Here is a 15,723-nt window from a genome sequence, read left to right as displayed (position 1 = left end):
AGTTATCACCAAGGCAACGGTGGTGTTGAGTGACGGGAAGTCTATGGCGGACGCGTGGTTGTGACGAACCTCCTCAAGAGACACAGGCGCCGCAGCGGAAACATTAAGGAGGAAGCGGCAGGGCACCCGAACGTCCCAGCCACTCAGTTGCACGTAAGGTAGAGCCCCAACCACTCATATTTTGCAAACGGGTGCAGTCATCCACAGGTCTCGGGGTGGAGGTCAGTGGCCCCGCGAAGGCACGAAACGCAGGAGCAAGTCGACAGGTTGCCCCGGCCGCTGACGCCCATGTGGCTTGGTTCCGGATTCTGGCGGGCCGTCTTCAGCTCCCGGTCCGGTGGCCGACCTTCTTCCTCTGTCACTTCCTTAATTTTTCTTCGACTCCACCCGCGTTCTACAACGCGGTTTGTATTTTTCTTCTCCGCTGGCTCTTGTGTGCTCTAAGGTTTGCTGATCCATCCATCCATCCGTCCATCCGTCTATCCACCCATCCATCCGTCTATCCATCCGTCCATCCATCCATCCATCCATCCGTCTATCCATCCATCCATCCATCCATCCGTCCGTCCGTCCATCCGTCCATCCATCCACCCATCCGTCCGTCCGTCCATCCATCCACCCATCCGTCCATCCATCCAACCATCCATCCATCCATCCATCCATCCATCCATCTATCCATCTATCTATCTATCTATCTATCTATCTATCTATCTATCTATCTATCTATCTATCTATCTATCTATCTATCTATCTATCTATCTATTTATCTATCTATCTATCTATCTATCTATCTATCTATCTATCTATCTATCTATCTATCTATCTATCTATCTATCTATCTATCTATCTGTCTGTCTAACCATTTTCCGTGCACTTTGGTAACGGGTAACACATCGGGCTGCTGTGCTGAGGAAATGTTAGAAATCAATCGTCCCACTAGCTTTGGTCACTGAGTATGTGGCAATTTGTAAATGTGTGCAGATTTTCAATGAATCTTTTTCGCATCGACAGATATTACTGCAGAAACGGGACAGAGAAACTACCGCTGTTTCTATAAAACTATTTTACGCTGACTTGGAACACGAAGTATGTACCACTTGGTCTGCGCTAATATTCAGTTAACACCAATGATGTCAATTTGGGTCACTAGGCATTTGCGAACCGGTGTGTGCCACGTTTTAATAAACATCTTCTTCAAACCAACATCGGTAACTAGGTAATTGCCACGTGCAATGTGCCGCTCTAGACTAATGAATGAGCTCCTCTAAATTTATCCGATGCTGGACGGAATAAAACCCAAGTCAGAAAGGGACAAATGCCCGACACCTTAGCAGGCTGCGCCGCTAGTGCATTGGGTATGCTCTCCTTTTCTATGAAAGTCTACCTCAATAAAGGGGCAAATCACATATCCACCCGTTCGTAGTTTATTGATTACTTCTCTCCACCTTGCGGGTTTCCGCAGAACTACTACGTCAAAGTCTATATCGCTGGAACTTAGCGAGCTGCGCAATGAATGCACTAGGTATGTGGCGCCGTTCAACAAACCTTTCACCTACTTGGTCCGCTCATTGTGTGCTGGTAGCTGAGCGGCAGACGAGGGCGTACATGTCAGCGTTCGAAGGCAACGGCACGACACGCTGTTCGTCGCGGAGGCCACATGTGGACTTCTGGGCAGCGCCACTACATGGTACAACTAGGCCAGAAAAAAGTCCCGTATAGGAGCACGGTCATCGCAGGACGCTTTTCTCAACGTTCACATGCACTGACGTGCCATGCATGTCACAGGCCACGCGCAGAGTTCGCGGCGGTACGCCTAGACCGTAGGGTGTGTTCTTAGGAAAGCGTGAAAGATGAGTGCCGCAGTACTGCACGCCACATGCATGGCTCGTTTTCACCGTGGCATAACAATATGTTTCTATCTTCATTCAATGCTAAACGCATTACGGTCTACAGCCATTACGAGATACGTTCTGCAGCTTTTGGTCCTTGGCTTTGTTTTGTTTTCTTTCCTTTGTCATGTATTTATCTGTATCGCAAGTGAGTATACAAAAATAATTATAACGGGATGGAAAGGCAAAAGTGGAAAATTAAGCCGCACCGAAACAAAAGGCGCGAACCGTCAGAGCAAGAATTTGATTTTGAAAGTGAAATATGCACTTCATTATCGCCTGTGACAATCAAGGTTTCTTTACAAAGTGAACAGAACCTGTGTTTACATATAGTACTTTAGTAATGTAAACTATGTTACGGTTGCCGCTTTCAAGTGAACATTATTTACGTGAAAGTTAACAGTGCTAACCATTTTGCCTGTCTATGAACCTCCGCTTTCCGTCGTCAACAAGCGCTCGCTTGAACCAGGTCACCATCCCCGTGCTCTGCTTCCTAATGCCCGGCTGCCCGTTCACGCACGACATGGGACGGGTCCCATTTAATTACGGGGGAGCGCTCCACTCGCGCTCCAGTGGTCTGTAATATCCTCGTTGTTCTAGTCTGCGTGTGCTATTGACGTGGAATATAAGATCATTCCAGGCGCGGCAATGCGATAATTCAATTAGAGAGAAAGCCTTGTCTACCCGGTTCATTACCCTCGCCTTCTGTTTTGAAATATAGAAAGAAAGGCAGTAAGGAAGGTTCCAACCATAAATAATTTAATATAACAGCTACGCGATCACTGCGGAACAGAAGCGAGAAAGTAGAAAGAAAGTTAACGGCTTGTGCTGATCTGTAGTGGCCTTCTTTGGTACTATGTTTCCTCCTAGGTCGCAGCAGCTACGGAGAATTCTGTGGATTCGTGATGCGCCAGCTATAACATGCTAGGTGCAAAAAAGGAAAGGCAGGCATGCAGGCAGAAAAGAATGAAATGTTACAGCGCAATTACTGTGGACCGTGCCGCGCGAATTTACCCTATAGAATGCAAAGACAAGCAATTTCTTGCCCGGAATAAGGGGCTTCGACTTTACTAGAGAAATAAAGTTTTACTTCTAGTAGAACTTAATGCAAAATAAATAAATGCTGGCTCTCCCGTAATCGAGAGTAGACGTAAGCATGAAATGGCTACCGGCAAAGCAGATTGGCTGTAAATAATACCAGCCAGAATTTTAGATTGGTGTAGTCCATATTCGCAACGGCATTTTCCGCCACACCGCATCGCTCCAGCCACACTGCGCACTGCTCCATTTTGACGCTATAGTTTCCTGTCACAGACAGAAGGTACTCACTGCACTTATCGTCTCGGTCAAACAGCCATCTGCTGTGCTTTGGAGGTTGCCGGCTTGGACACTGCCAGACGTGCCGCGAACCTCACGGACCGTTGGCGTTGGAAATAGCACAGGCAATTCTGCCTCACCGGGGAGCGATCACAATCAACTGTGTAGTGCTCTTTATCTGCCTTCTGAGCGTTGCTGTTGGAAGTGACAAATAAAACTTCAGCGTACTAGAAGCTACGGCTTGAGTGTTATTTTGAAGAAACATTTGGAAGAACTCGCAAGCAATATTTCTTCGTAACTAGTTTGGAAAGTAACTAGCGTACTTAATCGCTCTTGATTGGTTGCCCGGATGTTATCGTTTAAGTGCCACGATCACGGGTTTCGCTAATGGCTGGAGGACAGATGAAGGTCGCTGACAGCGTTATCTAAGAGCCACTTCATGCTTTAAAAAAAATTCGACAAGCACTTCAGACTGCTGACGGGTAGGAATGCGAAAGCATTATGGCCCCTTTGGTGAAATGTTTTCTGCGTGCTTGTTGTGCGCGCAAGCCCTCGCATATGTTCTAACCTATTTGTATTCTAAGCTGTATTTGGCCTTGGTAAGGCCAAATCAAAACGCCCAAAATAGCTCAATGCTCTCGCTTGCCCCCGAGGAGTCATATATTGAAGGACCACCCAGCGACATTCAAGAGGACATTCATGTTTTCTTGTTTTATACACTCATTTTACATACTCATGACGTGGCACCTCCTCCTCCCCATCCCCTGCACCGCCATGTGCCCAACAACGCACGCATTAGGCCACGTTAGTAAAGCAGATGGCTGTGACGTGACATGTGTAGTTACGAACACATTTGGCCCACCATTAGTCAACCGGAAACGTGGATCCACCCTGGCCTCGGAGGAGTGTGCTCGACTCGCACCGCGGAGGCCCGGGTTCGATTCCAAACCCGACCAAAATTTACCAAAAGATGATAATTGAATTTGTTTACCGCAGCCTCGCTCAGAAATTTGAAGTGAATCGGATATTTTTTTACGTATTTTTACTCGTCGCGCCCTCGGCCACTTTTGGTACCATCATTCGTCCACGCCGCCGACTGCGATAAAATTTTTCGTAAGGGGACATATAATGCTCTCGCATTAAAAACTGAATTTAGTTAAACAGTTTCTCCGTAATCTAGACAATATGGAGTTGAGAAAGAAGAGAACTGCAAGCTCCCAATTCTCGATGTCATCGCGAAGATCGGCCAGAACGCTATCACCCTGTGGCCTACGGAAAAAGCAGAACTAGAAGGTCGGCATCTTTAATTTCATTCATTGCACCGAACGAGCTACGAGAAATGGGTGGTCACCTACCTTGTGGCTCTAACACGCCACTTGGGTCGTGGCAGCTCATGAGCGCCCACGCTGCAGTCCCACACTCCACCACACAATTGTGCGAAGCCTCGCTCTCGAGCACCAACGCCTCGGTTTAGCTAGATGTGGTCGTGAGAGCGCTTCGGCCGGCCCCGGTTCATAAAATCCTGGACTGAGGACTCCACCCACGCCCAGGCCTGTCGAAAGACCCTACAGTTTTCATTTATTTGAATTAATAATCTCTGTCTCTGTATTGGGCAGAATCAGGCACAGATGCACAACGCCGGAAGACATGGCTGCTCACCTACAAAGGTGCTCGAGAATACCTTGGTTACCCGAGATTTTAGTTAGGCTTCGTGGAATGCGAGCTGCACCAGCCTGCGCCACCTGACTATACAATTCCAATCAAAAGTGCCGATATACGCCTGTACCATACGTTCCTGGTTTGAGGAAAAGCCTGGCGCAAATTGTTCTCAATCATGACGTTGAAGTAGCCCTCGTGCCAGCTCAGAATTTGCACCTCGTAATTAACAACCTGAAGGATAGACTTCCAAAGAAAATAAAATTACGCTGAAAAACTCATTTCACGATGACAGTCAAAGGTAATGCGAATATCATTTGAGCAGTGAATGCATAGACCGTATTCCCGAAGCCTCGTTCAGTTAACATGTGTAGTGGCAATGCTGAAGCTTTAGTAGCTTCGTCTATATGCCACATACTCCGATATTGTCCAACTTTGCTATCACAAGCGACTGCAAAGGCCGCCCATGAGCATGGCGGCATAAAGATGAGTGTGTTGCCAACGCAGCGAGGATGGATTGCACCAGAAGAAATTATGCTGATGGAACGAGAAATGGTGGCATAATAATGAAAGCATAAATATGTTATAGGAAGTCGATTCCTAAATTAATGTGGTAGGCCAGCACATCAGGGTGAGGAGGACGACACGAGCACAATCAGATGACAACGGCTGCATGGCGATGTTGGCGTGACCACGACTACACGAAGATGTGTGGTGTTTTGTGGTGCAAGGGCCAGGTAAGGCCAAAGAGCGTTATAGTAAACGGTAATGTTACCGAAGAATTGTGGATTGCCTGAACAACGAAATCCTTATGGTAGATGCCAAATGGCTGTACAAGGGCCAAAAACCTGACACTGTAGATGGCATAAACGTTATAGATACTACATTATTGACACTGTCTAGTTAGTGGTAAGGGCTATGACAATTGGGTTTTGTTAAAGATATCATACAATGAACATAACAGTGACACTAGAGCTTCAAGAGAGCCCTTGATTACAATGGCTGTTATTCGCCAGCTAAAAATTTCCTGGCAAAATGATTAGGCCAGCAAGATTTTGCCAGAAGGTGCTTGTTTCAGCTAAGAATTCTAAGGCTATTTCCAGGTTTAAAGAAACGTTAATTGCTAAGAAGCAAGGCTGGGTGAATAGGCATATTTCCGCGATATGCAGAAGAAGAAGAAGAAGAAGAACAAACTTTATTAAAGAATAGTACGGCAGTTCTTGCTGTGGCGGCCTCAGGTGACGGCTCGAAGTCCTTGGACTCGAGCGGCATCTTCGGCTTGCGGGACGGCCCAGAGCTGGTCTGCCAGCTCTGAACTTTTGATAGCCGCCTCCCAATGGCGGCGACGCCTACGGAGAAGGTCCCCGGCGACTTCCGCATCCGGAGCGGCGTCGGGAAGAAGCAAGTTCGAGCCTTCTCCTACTCTGGCAACGGCCGCGATTACGGACGCGTCGCGAACGGAGCTGGTTTGATTACCGTTGTTGCCGGCACATTCCCAGAGCATGTGTCACAGCGTTGCTCTCTGTCCGCATGTTTTACACGCGTCTGTTGGATATAAACGCGGATAGCAGGGGTGTAAGATAGCGGGGCTAGGGTAGGTGTGTGTCTGGAGCAAGCGTAATGTTACGGCCTCGTTCCTGTTCAATTTATGGTGTGGTGGCGGGAATTTGCGTCTTTCGAGTCTGTAGTTTTGGGTGAGGTCTCTGAACGTGGTTAGGCGATCGCCCCACGCCCAGTGTGTTTCTTGTTGCTGTGTTTCTGTTGCGTTGTCCCGATCCGGCAGATCCGATGCCCCGCTCTCGGGGGCGGAGGCGGCCACATAATCAGCGGCGGCTCGGCGTGTGAAACCTCGAGCCGTGGCGTGGGCCGCCTCGTTGCCCGCGAGCGGAACATAGAAAGAAAAAAAACAGGAAGAAAGAACAAAGAAAATACTTTTTCTTCTCTGCTTCTATGGCACGGCATTGAATAAGAACATGGATGACTGAGATTATTGCCACACTACTAGTCGGAGGATCCCTACCAGTCAGGGTCTAAGAGTGAGTTCCATAAGTGTGTCCTTTTCTTAATCGACAAATAAGTGCTTCCTTGTACCATGCGGTTTTCTCATTATCCAGTTTCCTAGTTTCGGTTTTATCATGTATAGCTTATTCAATGTCTCGCCATCCCACTCTCCTCGCCAATGCTTCGTCAGTTTATGGCGTAGAAAATGCTTTAGGTCTATGGCATGGATGGGAATATTTCCATGTGTGTCGCTAAAATTAGTTCTTGTGTTTTCGTAGAATAATTCGGGCACTCACTATACTTAATTAAATTATGGGGTTTAACGTGCCAAAGCCACTTTCTGATGATGAGGCACGCCGTAGTGGAGGACTCCTGAAATTTCGAACACCTGGGGATCTTTAACGTGCACCGAAATCTAAGTACACGGGTATTTTTGCATTTCGCCCCCATCGAAATGCGGCCGCCGTGGCCGGGATACTCACTATACTTAACGAGTCTGTGAAGACAATAGCATTAGCGACATTTGGGAGCCTTATGTGATGCGAGAGTATAGCGCATGCTTCCGCTGCACAGAGACGTGTGTAGCTTTAGCGCCCCAGATGTGAAAATGAGGGCCCGAGACTTGCGAAAGCAATACCGGCCGGGGACATAAAAGCATGTCCGTAAAATTTAGTACAGGAATACTTCTCCTGAAGTTCAAGAAAATGTGAACATATGTGTCCCTCCGGTGCTTGTTTTGATATTTCTATCAAACAATGAATAAAGGGAAAATCAGACATCCACCCGTTCGTAGCAACCGCTACAAAGGAAACCCATACGGCTTCCTCGAAAGAAAAGCCTCATAGTTGAAGAAAAATGCGTCCTGGTCCGGGACTCGAACCCGGGACCACCGCCTTTCCGGCGCAGCCGCTCTACCATCTTAGCTAACCAGGCGGCTAGCAGAAGGCAGGGCGAAGTCGAACTTGTCGACAACACGAAGCAAACGCAAGAGTTTTGACGTAGTAGTTCTGTGGAAACCCGCAAGGTAGAGAGAAGTAATGAATAAAGGGAAAATCAGACATCCACCCGTTCGTAGCAACCGCTACAAAGGAAACCCATACGGCTTCCTTGAAAGAAAAGCCTCATAGTTGAACAAAAATTCGTCCTGGTCCGGGACTCGAACCCGGGGCCACCTCCTTTCTGGGGCAGCCGCTCTACCATCTTAGCTAACCAGGCGGCTAGCAGAAGGCAGGGCGAAGTCGAACTTGTCGACAACACGAAGCAAAGGCAAGAGTTTTGACGTAGTAGTTCTGCGGAAACCCGCAAGGTGGAGAGAAGTAATGAATAAAGGGAAAATCAGACATCCACCCGTTCGTGCGGAGTGGTTGATGAGAAATACGGCCTTTGATGTAGTTGTTGACTGCTGCGCGAGAATCACTCAGTATGATGTGACAGGCTGGGTCAAGAGTGTCCAGGGCGATGGCCACTTCCTCGGCCGTCTCGGCATTTTTGGTAATGATGCTGGAAGCATGTCGGAGCAAGCCGCCTACGGTGGTAACCGCCGCAAAGCGCCGTCCATCTTGGTACACATTGCTTTTTCACTGGTTTATTATAACCCCATTCTCATTAACCAGACATTGGCAGTTTGTTGAGCCCAAGCTGTACGTTTCACACAAAGAACAAAGATGATTTAAACCCTAATGGCACGTTATTCACACGCAAAGAATAAAACGTTGTACATGGTACGGTAATGTGGAGAGAGTTCATTTTTACAATGAAGAAAGTGCAGATAAGTGCACCACGTCCTGGTACACCTGTTTCCACTCTGAACAAACGAGATAGCTCATTGCCAACTCTAACATGGAACGCGCGGTCAGACAGGAAACTTTGGATGGCATTCAGCAGATTTGGCTCCGATTCCCATTTCAGTCAAGCCACGGAGAATACCGGAACGCCACATGTTATAATATGCTTTCTCCTTATAAAAAAATATTGACAGGAAAACTGCTTATGCACAAAAGCGTCGCGAATACTTGTCTCGATGCGGACCCGGTGATCACTTGTGAATCTACCTTCCTTGAAACCGCACATTGGGGGATCTAATTGTTTGTTGCTTTGAAGAAAGTGAAGGTGGTGCCGGTTAGCCATTTACTCACAGTTTTCTTACGCAACTTGTCAAGGCTACTAACTGTTGGTCGAAGTTGGGTCCTGGCCGTATTTTAGTGTCGGAATGATTATTGCTTCTTCCCGCGCAGACGGAAAGCAGCCGGCAGAGAACACAAAGTAAAGGAGTGACAATAGTGTGTTGTGGCTTTCAGGGTGTAGGTGTTTGATCTTTTCATAGAATATTCCGTTGCTCCCTGGAACAGACTTGTTAGAACCATTTAGTGCAGGCTGAAATTTCACCATGTTAAGTGGGTTGTTCTAAAGGTTATGTCTATTTCTTTTCCGATACATCGGCAGACGCTCCGCTTGTTGCTGGTATCTCAATAATGTTTCTGAGTACTGGGATGAACTAAACATCTTTTCAAAATAGAGAATCAGCTTGCTCCACAAGTATGTCTCCTTGAGTATTTTTAATGGTAGAGGATGAGTTTCGTGGTCTCTTATATTGTTTACCATGTTTTAGGCTTTCATTCTCGCTGTATATGAATAATGCTAGAGATGCATTTCTGGCAGCTTTTCCTTTTGGCACAGCAGCGCGCTCTCCTACCTTCGCACTTTATTTTCTTGAAGGTTATCAAGTTCTCGGTAGTTGGAGATTCGGGAAGGTTTGGCAAGTCGGGAGGTGAAGTTTTATTTTCATTTTTGTGAGCTTCCATACAATCCTCATTCCACCAGGAAATACATCGTTTAGAGGGCCACCCATTCGTTTCAGGGATAAATACTGAGGCAGCATCAGTCATAAATAGAGTCAAATATGAAACTGCACCATCGATAGGGAGAGTGCAGGTGTGATCCCGCGTTAAAAAACGTTTCAGTTCTTTGTATCGTATCTAGTCGGGACAGTCGACTTTCAAACGGGGCAGGTGTGGAGAACACTCATCGACTGAAATACAGCAAAAATACGAGCAGTTTTTTTTACCTCTACAGGGGCGTCTGTCAGCAGGCGTTTGATGTGTGGCAACAGCACAAACTCAAACAGAGGAAGGTTGGACCTCCAACGTCTAACCGTGAGCAGCTTAACCGTGTTTGGCGAGAAGGGGATCCTGAGGTTGAGCGGATGCAGGGAGTTTGGACCTTTACAGTTCCTTGGCGGAGGCAACATGCCCATTTGGCCTCGACTTCACGTAGACGGCACCCCCGGCTGACCCATCCGGGAAAAATCTGTACTTGCCTTTTCTTATTCTCCTCCGCAATTTTCGTCTTTCTCTCTCACTTTCAATAGTTCTTGTCCTTTCCTATTCTTTGTATGACTTCCTATTTTTCAGACAGCAAGGGTTAGCCCTGTGTAGTTCAACCAACCTTGGGCCTAATGTATTCGCTTACAGTAGCTATCTAGAATTGGTGACGGCGTTGCCTAGGGGTTTCATAGCTTCCCCTTGTTCGGCTCGGTGGTGGGCGGCTGGCGTAGCTACCAAAATAACAGTTACTTCTATGAATTTTTCATCGTTCCGCCAACATAATGGTCGCCCTCGGAAACGAGGCCGCACTGAAGATGTTTTTCAATTTCATGGAAACAAATTGCTACATTCCCCCCATTGCTTGTCATTCATTCTGATAACTGTAAAATACGATAATAATGATCTCACCCTTCTTTGTGTCTAAATGTCTCACCGAAGATCTTGGTGCAGGCTACAAAGCATCCAAAATGGCTAGCGCTGATCATCTCTTGGAATTCCGCAGTGGAAAACAGCACGAACAGCTTCCTAATGAAGTGCCATTCGGGGAAATCCGAGTGATTGTACCTCCACACGTAACTATGAACGCTACAACACTATGTATGTATGTATGTATGTATGTATGTATGTATGTATGTATGTATGTATGTATGTATGTATGTATGTATGTATGTATGTATGTATGTATGTATGTATGTATGTATGTATGTATGTATGTGTGTATGGATGTATGTATGTAGCTTGTGTTGTCTCCGACGATAACCTGATGGAACTTACGGAAGATGAACTGTGGGAAACGTGAAGTAAACAAAATATGATCAGTGTTCAACGAATTATGCTCAGGCGCGACGGTGAGATCAAAACCAAGAATTCTGCCCGAGACACTCGAGGCAGGCTATGTGAAGCTGCGGCTCAAGCCGTATGTTCTCAATGCTTCAAATGCTCTTCGATGTTTCAAATGCCAACGTTTCGGCCACAGTTCCCAGAACGGCCGAAGCCGACCAACATCTGCTAATTATAGCTCCCGTGACCGTGCCTCTGAACTTGCAAAAACGATCCACACTGCGTGAGTTGTGATTACGAACACTGTGCATACTCGCAATCATGCCCATCTTGGAAGAAAAAAATTAGTCCCAGTCAAAGTAAACGAAAAAATAGCGTTTCATGAGGCTCGCATGCGCGTGGCACACCTGCCAACAAGCAGCTTTGACGGAGTGGTGTGTCATGGGGTGGTGCCACAACGGCTCCCGGCGGCTGTCCAGCCCTCGCGCAGTAAACCGACGGGGACGCCATCTGCCCCTTTGGCGGCTGCAGCTAGCACTGCTCCGCCACCCCCAGAGAAAAGGCCGTTGACCTCAGTACTAGTAGCCTCAAAGATCTGTTCCGACGTGTAGAGGCCTTCACGTCAAGTCCAGCGCTCTCAAGAACGCGTGTCCAGCGCGTCGCAAGAGGCGATAGACACAATAACCAACGAGACGGTGGCAAACCTCGCGTTAAGGCAGATGGAAAGGGCCTGTAAGCTGATCTTCGCATCTTCAGCACAAAGCACAAACAGTTTTCTAATAATGGAAACACAAATACTACAGTGGATAATTAGGGAACTCATTAATAACCTCGACAATATTAGATAACTCCTGCACAAACAATTCAAAGTTTCTGTGTGTTCAAGAGACACATCTGAAACCGACAAACACTAATTTTCTTTGTAATTACACCATCTTCCGAAAAGACGGCGATGAGGCTAACGTCTCCGGCGGTGTAGCAACATTAGCCGACAGGTTTGTTGCTACCTCACTTGTCGCGCTTCAGGTAATGTCATTTCGGGTCATGCTTAAAATTATTTGCTCACTATCCTCGATTTACAACCCTCAAACTATTATCTTCGAAAAACAGACATCTATAACATCATTGCTCAGCTTCCTGAGCCTTACATACTCATAAGAGATTTTAACGCTCAGAACACGATGCTGGGAGACTTACAATGCGAGGCGAGAGGCTGACTGAATGAAGACTTGATTTTAAACTACAGGGCGTGCCGATTTAATAAGGAGGAACCAACATATTTTAATCCTCATCATAAATTACGCTCTTCAATACACCTGGGATCGGCTCCGCTTCTATCTTTCCTGATTCAGAATGGAATTTAAAATCCATTCAGAATCGATCACTTTCCAGTAATGCGGAACTTGGCAGCCCAACATGACGCCCCGTCCGCGTGTCGCTCGCTGGAAATTGGCCTCAGCTGATTGGGAGTGTTTTAAAGAATCCACCTACATATCACAAGATTTTAGAAATAACTTTAGCATAGAATATGCTGTATCACATTTTACCGCTTTTATCACCGACACCACCGAAAAGCTCATTCCTAAAGTCAGTAACACGTAATTCAAAAGATGGTTCCCCTAGTGGAATGACGATTGCAGACAGGCACAAAAGAGACAACATGAAGCTTGAGGCAAACTACGCGAATGTCCTATGGCTGAAAATCTAATAGAATTTAAACGTGTTACATTCCAGGGAAGCAGGACTTGACAACAGGCAGGGAGGGCCAGCTGTCAGAAGTTTTTCTTACATATAAATTCGTATACACAAGACGCTAAATTATGGAATAGGGTAAGGAGGCTAAAAGAACAAGAAATTCATCAGTTACCAAAGTGAAGTGTAAATGATGGAAGATCCGCTTGGAAGGTTAACCGTTTGGAAGATCAAGCTGACGCTCTTGGCAAACACTTCGGACGCATTTCTAGTTTTATTCATTATTCCGAGGCATTCCTGAAGCACAAACAAATAGCAGAACGCAGGGCGATCGACTATAAATGCAGATAAAACGAATCCCATAGCTTGCCTTTAGCATTGCCGAGATAAGAGCCTCTCCTTGACTGTATGTCAGCGCTGTGCACCTGGACCTGACAAGATAATGTAGGACATGGATGAACTCCTCCACAGTGGTACGGCCGTGAAAAAGTCTTGCGCTGTTTTTAATCTGAAAGAAGGCAAAGGCCCCATGTTAGTAAGAAGTTACCGCCCAATCGCAATTACGAGTTATATTTTCAAAATTCTTGGAAAAATTATATACCATAGCCTTTTGCACTTGCTTAAGTAAAAAAAAATTCTTTGTTCATATTAGGGCAGGTACACTGGGACAACTGGTACATGGACGAAAAGACCCAACTGAACATGCTCATTAGAAGATCACACAAGATGGCACAGGGTCTTCCAGATAGCATTACCACGGAACTTCTGCTACAGCTGGGCGGTAACAACATGCTCTACGATTTAATAGAGGCACATCAAGTCTCGCAACTATAGAGACTAACGAGGAAATAAACGGGCTGGAGCATCCTTGACAAACTCGAGAGAACCTGTCACAAGCAGCAGGGCGAGAAGACATCCCTCCCGAGCGCAATCAGGAAAAGTTGTAGGTGGCTAATTTAGCCAAGAACATGAACCCCGAATTCAATCAGAGTTGAGGAGAGAGTAGAGCCAAGGCTAAACTAGAAGCTTTTGCTAGGGACAAGGAAGCACTGTTAGTGGTTGCATCAGAATACGAGGATCGACGTGCCTTTGCAGTGGTAGTCCTCAACACCGACAAAGAGTTGGTCAGGTCATGCAGAATACGTGGCAAAATACCCAAAGTGGCGGAAGAGGTGGCGATAGCCCTAGCCATCGTTAACCACGGTTGAAGATACGTTCTTAGTGACTCGCAGACGGTGGTCAGAAACTATGCACAAAGCAGAATTTCGTCGAAGGCTGAGGCTATACTCAAAGCCAACGCGAACTGATTCACCCACGAGGAGACGAAAAAACGACACATTATATTGTTCCCGGTCACACGTCACCCGACACCTCCGTAATCAACCTCAACGAGGAGGTCCCCCGCGTAGCGCGAGATCTCAATTTCCACGCCCACGCAGAATAATCCTCTCTGGGGGAGGGAAATCCCATGGAGGCTTGGCCAGAGAGGGACAAATTGACCCGGTACTGTGAATTGCAAAATTTTGTCAAAACTCCAGGTGTGTTTAGCCGCTCCCTAACCCTGAGCTCGACAGGGCTCAAGCGGTAGATTGGAGGCAGTTACAAACCAAGGCCTTCTCCAACTCCGTTCCTCTCAGGATGATATATCCAGACAACTATTCAGAGGATAACTGCAAGCTATGCGCCAGGGATCGCGCATATCTTAGCCACATTGTCTGGGAATTACCCGCCGTGGTTGCTCGGTGCCTATGGTGTTGGGCTGTTGAACTCGTACGAGGTCGCGGCGGCCCACAATTCGATGGGGGCGAAATGCGGAAACACCCGTGCACTTAGGCGCACGTTAAAGATCCCTAGGTGGTCGAAATTTCTGGAGTCCTCCACTACAGCGTTACTCATGATCAGAATGTGGTTTTGGCACCTAAAACAACATAATTCTTAGGGAATGTAATGTTATAGACAAAGTAAAGCGCAGTCTCCCTAGATGATGCTGCGGTGCGGTGGACAGCCATGAAGTGCAGTTCAAACCTAGAAGATCAACTATGGACCACCCAGCAAGCTTGTGAGGCGGTCAGCAGAAAGAATCTCTGGACTTCCTCGGGGTCGGCCTAGGCCCAGGCCATGAATTTGCCGTATCTTCAATGAAGTTGTTAGCACCATATCATGGCAGCTTTAGAGAAGGACGGTCTACTACCGCCCATTTTGTGCGCATCGAAGCAGACATCCGTGACGCATTCCTACATAAACAATCCTTCTTATCCGTGTTTCTCGATGTGCAAGACGCGTACCATACAACTTGGCGTTACGGAATGCGCGCCCTGTCAGCGCTGGGCATACGCGCCAATAGGTTAAAAATTATACAAAGCTTCCTACACAGCCGTATATTCCGGGTGAATATAGGTAATACACTGTTGTGTGCATTGATGAAGGAAACTGGGGTACCTCAGGAAGACGTGTTCCCTTGCACACCCTTTGTCATTAAGATTAACATGTTCGTGCATTAGTACCACTGTCTGAGTAGCACCGTTTATTCCGTCTACGCAACGACATACAAATAGGTTTCAGATCCTACAACCTTGCAGTGTGTGGAGACAAGCAGAACAGTGCTTGAACAAAGTGTCTAAGTTTGCAGACAAAAACGGGTTCAAAACACACACCCCGAAAGTTCTTGTGTTCTTTTCACCAGGAAGAAAGGGATTCTGGCGGATCCCACTATCACAATCTATTGGGCAACTAATACTTGTGAACAAACAGTTCACAAGTATTAGTTATGGTGCCAAGAACAAGTAGTTGATTCCAAGAACTTATACAAGCATTGTATAAGTTCTTTGGCATCATACTTGACTCTAAACCTACTTTCATTCCACACAATAAGTATTTCAAAGGGAACTGCATAAAAACAGTGAAATTACTGAAAATTTCATCTCACATATTCTGAGGCAGCGACAGGAAGTGTTTAACAAATCTTCACAACAGCCTAATTCAATCACGATTGCACTATGGTGCCGTGGTATATCATTCTGCCGTCCTGAGCGCGCTAAGATGCTAGTTCCCGTCCAACGTCTAGG

The sequence above is a fragment of the Dermacentor variabilis genome, chromosome 7, assembly GCF_050947875.1.
Source record: "Dermacentor variabilis isolate Ectoservices chromosome 7, ASM5094787v1, whole genome shotgun sequence".
NCBI lineage: Eukaryota > Metazoa > Arthropoda > Arachnida > Ixodida > Ixodidae > Dermacentor > Dermacentor variabilis.
The sequence above is the reverse complement of the archived record's forward strand: the minus strand, read 5'-3'. Positions refer to the sequence as shown.